The 9072-nt window shown below is 42.2% G+C and overlaps 1 pseudogene; it reads left to right on the top strand.

Moving 5' to 3' along the window:
• LOC119329367 overlaps positions 1 to 3925 on the top strand; it is a 6403-nt pseudogene extending 2478 nt beyond the window's left edge.
• Positions 3926 to 9072: the final 5147 nt, after the last annotated feature.

Here is a 9072-nt window from a genome sequence, read left to right as displayed (position 1 = left end):
TTGCGTACTTTTGGACATAAGACGTAGTTATATAACAAAACTGCCAACTGAGATTACTAAACTCAAGAGTCTACATAGTCTCAGTTGTACCAAAAGCAGTTGGTACAAATACTTTAACCTGAATGAACGCAAGGAATGCTTGTTGAACACATTTTGTCGGCCCACGCTTTTCACACCTTTGGAAGATCCTAGTGACCATACCGTTGCCGAGCTATACATGGCCTGGTCTAGCTGTTGGTCAGAGTCTAATGGTGTGAGGGTGCCAAAAGGAATCGGCAAACTAAAAGAGCTGCAAATACTAGAGGTTGTAGACATCAGCCGAACTAGTTGCAAAGCAATTAAAGAGCTAGGTGAGCTTGTGCAGCTGAGAAAACTGAGTGTGGTAACAAAAGGGGCCGCCAAGCAGAAATGCAAGGTACTCTGTGATGTCATTCAGAAGCTCACTTGCCTCCACTCTCTTGAAGTGGATGGTTCACTCGAGTGGCTGCATGTTTTTTCCTCTCCTCCTCCCATGTTGAGGAGTCTGAAGTTGGATGGATCCCTTGGAGAGGTTCCTGGCTGGGTTGGCAATCTGATACATTTGGTCAAGCTTTATTTAGGGGGCAGCGCAATAAAGGAAGAATGTAAAATTTATGGAAATAATAGGGCGACTTTCCAACCTCATGCACCTTCGTCTTGGAAGCGGCTCTTATATTGGGGAGAAGTTGGCGTTCAAAACAGGGGCATTCCTGAATCTCAAGAAACTTGATATTTGTCTGGCGGAACTGAGAGAGGTCAAATTTGAGGATGGCACCTCACCCCAGCTGGCAATGATACATATCCGTTGGTGCAACTTGGCATCAGGAATTATTGGAGTCAACCAGCTTCTAAAGCTCAAGGAGATCTCACTTGGTTCCTATGGTCGAGTGGCGAAGCTTGGTATGCTGCAAAGTGAAGTGGACGCACACCCCAACCATCCTATGCTGCGACTGCAGAAGGAACGGAGTTACCACGACCTGGGTGACATTGTCGACGGATGCGTTATTTTTCAGGCCACTACACTCATCCGTATGTGGTCGCTACTGACTCCGACGGATGCCAGAGAGCATATGGTTACAGGGTCTATCCGGTGGGAGACGGTAGCATGGGCTATCTTCAACCGGTTTGGATGGCGGTCATGTAATAGGATAGGTGTTTAATTTCCTATCTATTTTTATTCCACCGGTTGTGGCTATCCTCTTTCATGCTCTTATGGCTCTTTGTGAGCCTTTTTACTTTTTTTGAGACATGGAGACTTTGTTGAACTATTTTCTTTTTAATAAAATGGCCGGATGCATCGTTCTAATGCAGAGGCCGGGGGATAACCTCCTTTTTGAAAAAAAAAATATGAAATTTGGTCAAAGTCAAACTTTGTCAACTTGGACTAAGTTTATAGGAAAAAATATCAAGATTCACAATAATAAATTAATATTATTAGATGCATCATGAAATTAATTTTCATATCATATAGCTTTAGTATTGTAGATATTGATATTTTTTTCTATAAAGGTAGTCAAACTTTACAAAGTTGGATTTTGACCAAATTTTATATACAGACTAAAAAGAACGAAGGAAGTACCTACAGGTAGAATTTCCGTCTGCTTATTTCCTGCCATGTGATCCACTGATAGTTCTGTTTGGGTATCTGATGATGTTTGTCTCCCTCCAATACTACGGATGATATATACAGCCCTTGGTTTCCCTTCCCGTTGATTCTTCTGAATATCTGATCGCTACCGTCGTCTTCTGATTCCATGTTGGTACAGCTCAAACCTCCTTTGATTTTGTTAGATTTCATCTGATTTCTGCTGATAGTTGTCAGATTTTCTTTCGTACACACCAACTGTTTATCTCAACGTCTGCAAAAGATTATGTCTGTGCTACTGAATTTAAAATAAATTGAACACAATTATCTTCTAGATGCATATTTGGTTGTCAAAAACTCTGCTTCAATGCAATGTCGTTACTTCCATTGCTATTTATCTGGAGGACATATGAAGCTTATATGTTATAGTTCCCTGACTGCAGCCTGCAGGTGGCAGCTTTTTATGTCCGTGGTCTCTACATGGATTTTTTTTCTTCGAAAGCTAATCCACTTTGTAACTGCGATGAAGATCATATTGTTTGTTTGTTTGTAAAAAGATAGATAAACAAAAATCTTTCAGTGTTCACTCTTCAGAGTAAAAATAATAGAAATCTTAATATCTAGGAGAAACCAGAGCAACTCTGCTAGATGGGAAGTGAGCAGGGAGTTTCGCAGCCATCCTGTGCTCCCATGGGGTACTGAATAAGTTCAAGCGAAGTTGGAAGGCATGGGATTTCTTTCTGATCCAGAAGGGAGTTCACTTGCTCAGCACTCGACAGTTCGCCTCGGAAGCAAGATAGTTGGTCAGTTAAGCAAGTAACAACTCCTTTTCTTTCTTTGTAGTATTATGTTACATTGTTCAGCGTGATTTCTCTTTTTTTTTTTGGCGTGGACTTATAACAGATTTGCTGATAAATTAAACTCATGCATGCTCTGTATATGTGTTCAACGTCCAAGTTTGGTGCTGGTGGACTCTATGCCGCAATGTGAAGCTACGGTACAATATGATGTTCCTACACTGCCAGTGTCAGAGGAGAAGTTCGTTCCATGCTGACAGGTCAGCTGCTAATGTCTCTTTTGTTCATGCAGAATAGGTAGTAACTACACACGCATTTCAATTCATCTCTCATTTTGTTGTCCCTTACAGCGAAGATGACATTGGTTGCAGCCTGCAGGTGAATGTTATTTCTTTATATCCATGAGTTTCTGCTTTGATTTTGCTTTCAGCTTTTTATTTATTCTGACTGTACAAAATAAAAACATCCCACTTTGTTTTTGAAAACTAAACCACGTCGTCTCAAAACAGAAGCAGTTCTTTATCATATCAGTTTTGTGTCTTAGACTCTCAACATCCATTGCCAATTGGACTCTTGTGTTCTATGATTTGAAGCACACGTTTATAGGAAATTAGAATTTCGCAAATCTGGGACAAGCTGGAGCGTGGCATGATCAAACTCATGATGCAATTAATGTGACTTATGGCGGCACACTACCTGATTTTCTGCCAATGTTGTATAATAGCAGTGAGACAACTGGAGGAAGGTATAACCCAATGGAAGTAATAGAGTTGTGCATCGTCTAACCTTCTGTTCATTCTTCGTATCTGGGTAAATGCAAAGCAGAAGTTAGTGTTCATAATGTGTAGTATTTCAAAATGTCGGGAGTCTCGATATTTAGGAGGAGCTGGAGCAACTCTGACAAATGAGATTTGAGTGTGGTGCACACTTCTGAAACTGATGAAAATAATGTTCTGAAGTGTGGACTGTGATCACCTGATGACAGGTCAGTTCATCTACAGCTCCTTTTTGTTGTTGCCATGCTAGATGACTTCAGTGAACATGCATGCATCTGTTGAAGATATGTGCTAATTAATGCTCTGTATGTGGTCTCAGCTGGGGAGAAGACGTGGAAAATGCAATGGACTAGACCACACGAGATGCTGCTACCAACGAAGATGCATACATGCACTGTTATGCTGCAACTCGACGTCGCATTGAGCTCTCCAAGTTCTTGCTGGCTGGTGGTCTCTGATATGGTGCAAGGTGAAGCTGACAGGGATCTCGACGTTTCGCTGCTGCTGCATCATTCTTGGGGCTTCAGTGTAACGGAGGGGATTAGACCAGATGAAGAACCGTTTCTTGGGGAACTCCATGGAATGGAATAGATGATCAACCTGATGACAAGACCTGAAATTTTGAATACAGAGTTACTTTGTTTTCTAGTACTCTGTTTTTCTAGAGATGGTTTATTGCTCTCCATTTGTTGCTGCCGCTATGTTTGTGCTTGTTTGTAAAAAGAGAATGATGATTGCATCTGTTGTTATCCATTTGCTGCAAATTCATGCTGATGAAAGAATACACCTGCTGCCCTTCTATGTATGCTATTAACTCTGCAGTTTTCATCGCTTTTGCTATGCAAATTACAGTTTGCCAGGAAAAAGGCCTCGCGGCGTTTTCCGGCATCCATAGTTTTATTTTGGAATGAGTGGTATTTTCAATCCATAGTTAGCGACCATGTTAGCACACTGTCGGCAGTTTCATAGACCGCATGGAGCCTGCACACCGACCGAGAGAGACCGGACCTTGGTGGTTTTCCGAAGAAATCACCGGGCTCATTTATGTGTTACTCAAGCTTTGTCAGCTTGTACTAACATTCAACATGAACACCCTGTTGGGGTCGTCACCTGGTGGAGTGAGCATCGGCCTGGCCGGGGATTGGGGAGCGGGTCTGTTTGAACAGGGCGAGATATTTTTAGGGGTAAAACAACGCTTTATTCATCAAATACCACTGTTTGTGGGAAACAATTCGAGTCATGGGGTTGAACGAGACACACATGGCGCCCCTGATCTAAGGATAGGGTAAATCTAGCTAGCTTATTAGCATCTAAATTAACTGAACGACTTTTGAAAGTAAATTTACAGCTAAAACTTGCTGCTCTGGTGAGAATCTCAGCTATGATAGCACCCTGACGTCCTCGGCTGGTGTTAGCCAAATCATTCACCACCTGTTTTGCATCCGGCACTATGATAGAGCTTTGGAATTGGAGTCCAAGATCATCGGCCACCTGTGTGCTTGGCCGGTGCTATTTGTTGTATTATCTCTAGCTCAGAGATGAACCTGCCAATGAACGCATGGGTGGAGTGAGGACTTTGAAAAATCCATTCATGGATTGTTCTTCTCCTTACTGACCATGTTGCCCGCAGGGTCACCGCCACCTTCACAAAAGCTGCATGCGATAACGTGTTCATGAGAGTAAATAACCATTGCTTGGCACACTCCATAGTAGTCACTAATTGCTCTGCCAGTTCTTCATCCACCAAGGCCTAGATGCATGTCGACATAGTGCAAAAAACATCATCATTGCCAGTTATAACCAATTTTGGTGAGACCTAGGTTTTCACCCCGGAGCTCATCGAAGTCAATCATGTGTTGTCACCACCACTTTTGCACAATCCCAACAACTACATTCGTTGGCTAGAAAACCGACCACAAGTGCTGCACAATTATATCCTCTGCGTCAAGCCGTCTTCTACAGATTGCATCACACCATTGAACACAACCACCGCATTTGGAGGGGGGAACTTTTACGAAGATCTTTCGGTGGCCACTGTAATTAGCAAAGGGTTCGCCGCTCCAATTCGGTGTGGTCACCGTTGCCGTCACAGCTAGTACAGAGTACAAATTAGTACCAAAATTTGGAGTATACATGTAAACCAAAATAACTTACTCACTCATATATTCATACTAGATAATACCCCATGCATTGCAGCGGGTAACTCAAGATTGATTCAAAGAGATATGCAAAAATGAACAACATAGAGAAGTTAACATTGACGCATTTTCTCAATTCCATCCTCATCAAACTACTAAAATTGCAGCTGCTAATTCAAGGGCTTTGAAGAATATTTAATCATGACTTGAACATGTCAGCCCGTTATGATGCAGGCTACAGTGTGATTGACAATAAGAAATAGAACCTACATTGAACATGTCAGCCCGTTATGATGCAGGCTACAGTGTGCTTGACAATAAGAAAGAGAACCTAGTTGCTTTTCCTAGCCATGATAGCAAGATCCTACAAGCAGACAATTGAGAAATAAACATTGTTTACTGCTGATAAATTTGGCTTTCTTATTAGTAGACATGAGAATGAGGCTCAGAAAATAAGTACAAAATAAATATAATAGTTGGAAGATAAACATTATTACAACTGTTATGGTGATTGGCAATTTTATGAGCCGTCCATCCACCCTGATCTGACGGTGGGGAAATAGGAGTTACACGGAGTTACAAAACTAAAATTACAGGAAATTACCCACCGTTACAAAATTTTAGTGGGACCAGTTGATTTTTTCAAGGGTAAATCCGTCACACGATAGCCTGCGGTGCCCACATTGAACCCACGTATCTACCTAGCCGGCCACGCCGCCGCGGGGATTAGGGATCGCCACCGCATGGCTCCGTCATGGCCACGTCGCCGCCGTCCACCTCCGCCATGGCCGGCCTAGCGCCGCCGTCCACGTGCGCCATGACCGGCCTAGCGCCTCTGTCCACCTCCTCCGTGGCTGCCATGGCGCCGCTGTCCACCTCCCCCATGTCTGCCCCGCCTACCTCCACTGTGCTCAGCCCAGTGCCATTGTTTACCTCGACCAATGCCCCCGGCAGTTCTTCCCATCACCAATCCATCCCCCTATCCGACCATTCCCATCGCCGGCAAGGTCCGCTGGAAGAGGCTGACATGAATCCCCAAGATCAAGATCCAAGAGGACTAGATGATTGCTGCGTCAGAGAAGAATTTATAACAATCTACAATAAGGTAAACCCCCTCTTCCAATTAGCATAAAAGCTCCAAGTTCTCCCCTTTGTTCTCCAATTAGCATATTCTCTGGATGGTCTGCAGGTTCGAGTAGGAACACGAACACATCAATGAGGTCTTGTTTCATTAGGATAATAGAACACATAATCTGTACAAATAGGATGTAGTATTTTCATTTGCTGAGTTGATGAATAAGGTTTAGTTCATCTTATACCAGAATGGCATGAATCATGATACTGATGTGCTTCCATGGCAAACATAATTCTAGAACACTAGAAACTCCACATATGTGTACTAGATAACAGGAGATACAAGAGGAATATTACAAGTGTTGAAAATTAACAGTAACTAGTAGGCTACAGAGTTTATGTCACTAAATTCATAATTGCAGATCTAGCATAAAAATGGTTAGTATAAGAAGTAATATTTTCTTCTGTTCATGTACTCAAAATGTAAAATAAATTATCGCTAGAACTATCCGAAGAGAAAATATTCTAAATCAAAAGGAAATGGTTGAGTCTCCAAGGAAATAAGTGGTTAAAAGACAAGGAAATCATGTAGGTTATAATTTACATTTCAAGTCATACATAGAAATTAAGCGGTAGAACTGACTGATTGGAATCCTCTGAAACTAAATATGCCCAGTTTGCTAGACACATTTAACTTGCTCACTTCATTCTGCTTACATTACTTCATGTCCTCTAGTCTCTGCATACTTTCTGATGAATTTCTAAAGCTCTGTTTGCCTATCTTGGATTGCAACTAACCTGAACTCTTTGCATTGCAGTGTCATGCCCAACTAAATTCCACAACAAGCTAGCTTGAACTATCTGAATAGCTTGAATTGCAGAAGCAGTAGCAGTAGCAGTCAGTACTGAAGTTGATCTACTAGGATGATTTTATATTTATGTCTCAAAATTTCTGGTGCCTCTCGCTTCATAAGAAAATATTAAATCTCTCATATATTACGTGTTTATCTAGAAGCCGCTCCATTCTTTGTTATATACTTCTGTTTAACCCAGTATCACATTATATATGTACCGCTACTACTGTTTTCTAAATGCATTTACTTCGGTGTTCACAGAGTCTTTTGAGTATGCTTTTATTTCTGGAGGACGCATCCTGAGTGACTACACATGAGCAGTTTTTCTTGCTCCAGGGTCGAGCCTCAGAACAACTAGCTAGTAAGTTTTTCTTTTGTTCTTCACGTAATTGATTACCACAATTAATCTCATAATTTCTATGTTTTTTATTTTGTAGACCTGGACATATACGAAAGCACATCATTAGAGCCAGAGGGAGAAGATCGAGGTATATGTGATAATTTATATTCCCTAGGAAAATATACGATGAGGCTCCAGTCAACATATCCTTACCTGGGAAGATATTTGGCGGAAGTGCTCTCTCCTAGCTGTGAGATATAGTATCTTCTCGTGGAGGTGTGGATGAAGGACCCCTCCAACGTGCAAAAAATTGGCACATGGAGCTGCCGGAGCCAGACGGCCCAGCCTCACCGCCGGTAGAAAAGCGCAGGATGGTGCATGGCGTCCTCATCTATGTTGGATCAGTGGAGGATCACAGCACCACGTTGATATGGAAAGAGATGATTTGGCAAAGAAAAGACCCATCTACTTTGCAATTACTATACTTTGTCTATAAGAAGTTACTGCACATATGCATTTCCCTATCAGTATTCTGCAGCTAAACGAGGAAACTTGGTATGTATGATTTGTCATAAGTTGGAACCAGCAACTGCTTCTTCCATCTGTTCTTCAATCTGTAGTCCATATATTTTGCTTATAACTATACATCAGTTCCTACCTTAGACAGAGGCTGAGCTTCTTGTTTCAGAAACTTGGAAAACACTTGTGATGCAGCGGCAACCTGCGGGGCATAAATAATCTACATTATAATGTCACTAAAGGAAATCACCTAAAATAGATACTACAACTCAAAGTTGTATTATCGACACTTATAGGCATGAACGACTGATACTTGTAAGCCTATGAGCTCGAACGAGTGAGATCCATACTTCTGAGCCTGAACGCCTCAGAGCTATACTTGCCAGTCCGGACGACTAAGAGCAGTACTTTTAACCTTGAACAGCTATGATCGGTACTTGTGAGCTCGGACGACTCAGAGAGTGGTACTTTTGACCTAGGACGACTCACGATTATTCATAGTGGTGCATGTGGGGCCTGACGACCCAGAGTGATTTCTAGTGGTATTTGTTGGTAAGGATTATTGAGAGTGACTACTAGTAGTGGTATTGGTGGCGGACGAGCCATAGTGGTACTTATGGGTACACAACTAGCACTATGGGTCGTTCGATCTACTAGGACTCTGGATCCCACAAGTATCGCTCTTAGTCATCCGGAACCACAACTACCTTAACAGGTAGTCTCGACACACTAGCACAACTGTACTTGTGGGCCCAGACAAGTAAGATCGTTACTTGTGAGACCGAACAAGTAATATCAGTACTTGTGGGCCCGAACAACTAAGATCGATACTTGTGAGCTTGAACGAGTAAGTTCGGTACTTGTGGGCCCAAACGACCAAGAGCGGTATTTTTGGGCATGTATGCGTAAGACCAGTACTTGTGGACTTGAAAGAGTAAGAGTGATGCTTGTGCACCTGAACAACTAAGACG

Source organism: Triticum dicoccoides, chromosome 7A (genome assembly GCF_002162155.2).
Source record: "Triticum dicoccoides isolate Atlit2015 ecotype Zavitan chromosome 7A, WEW_v2.0, whole genome shotgun sequence".
Taxonomy (NCBI): domain Eukaryota; kingdom Viridiplantae; phylum Streptophyta; class Magnoliopsida; order Poales; family Poaceae; genus Triticum; species Triticum dicoccoides.
This window is presented reverse-complemented; position numbering and strand designations above follow the sequence as displayed.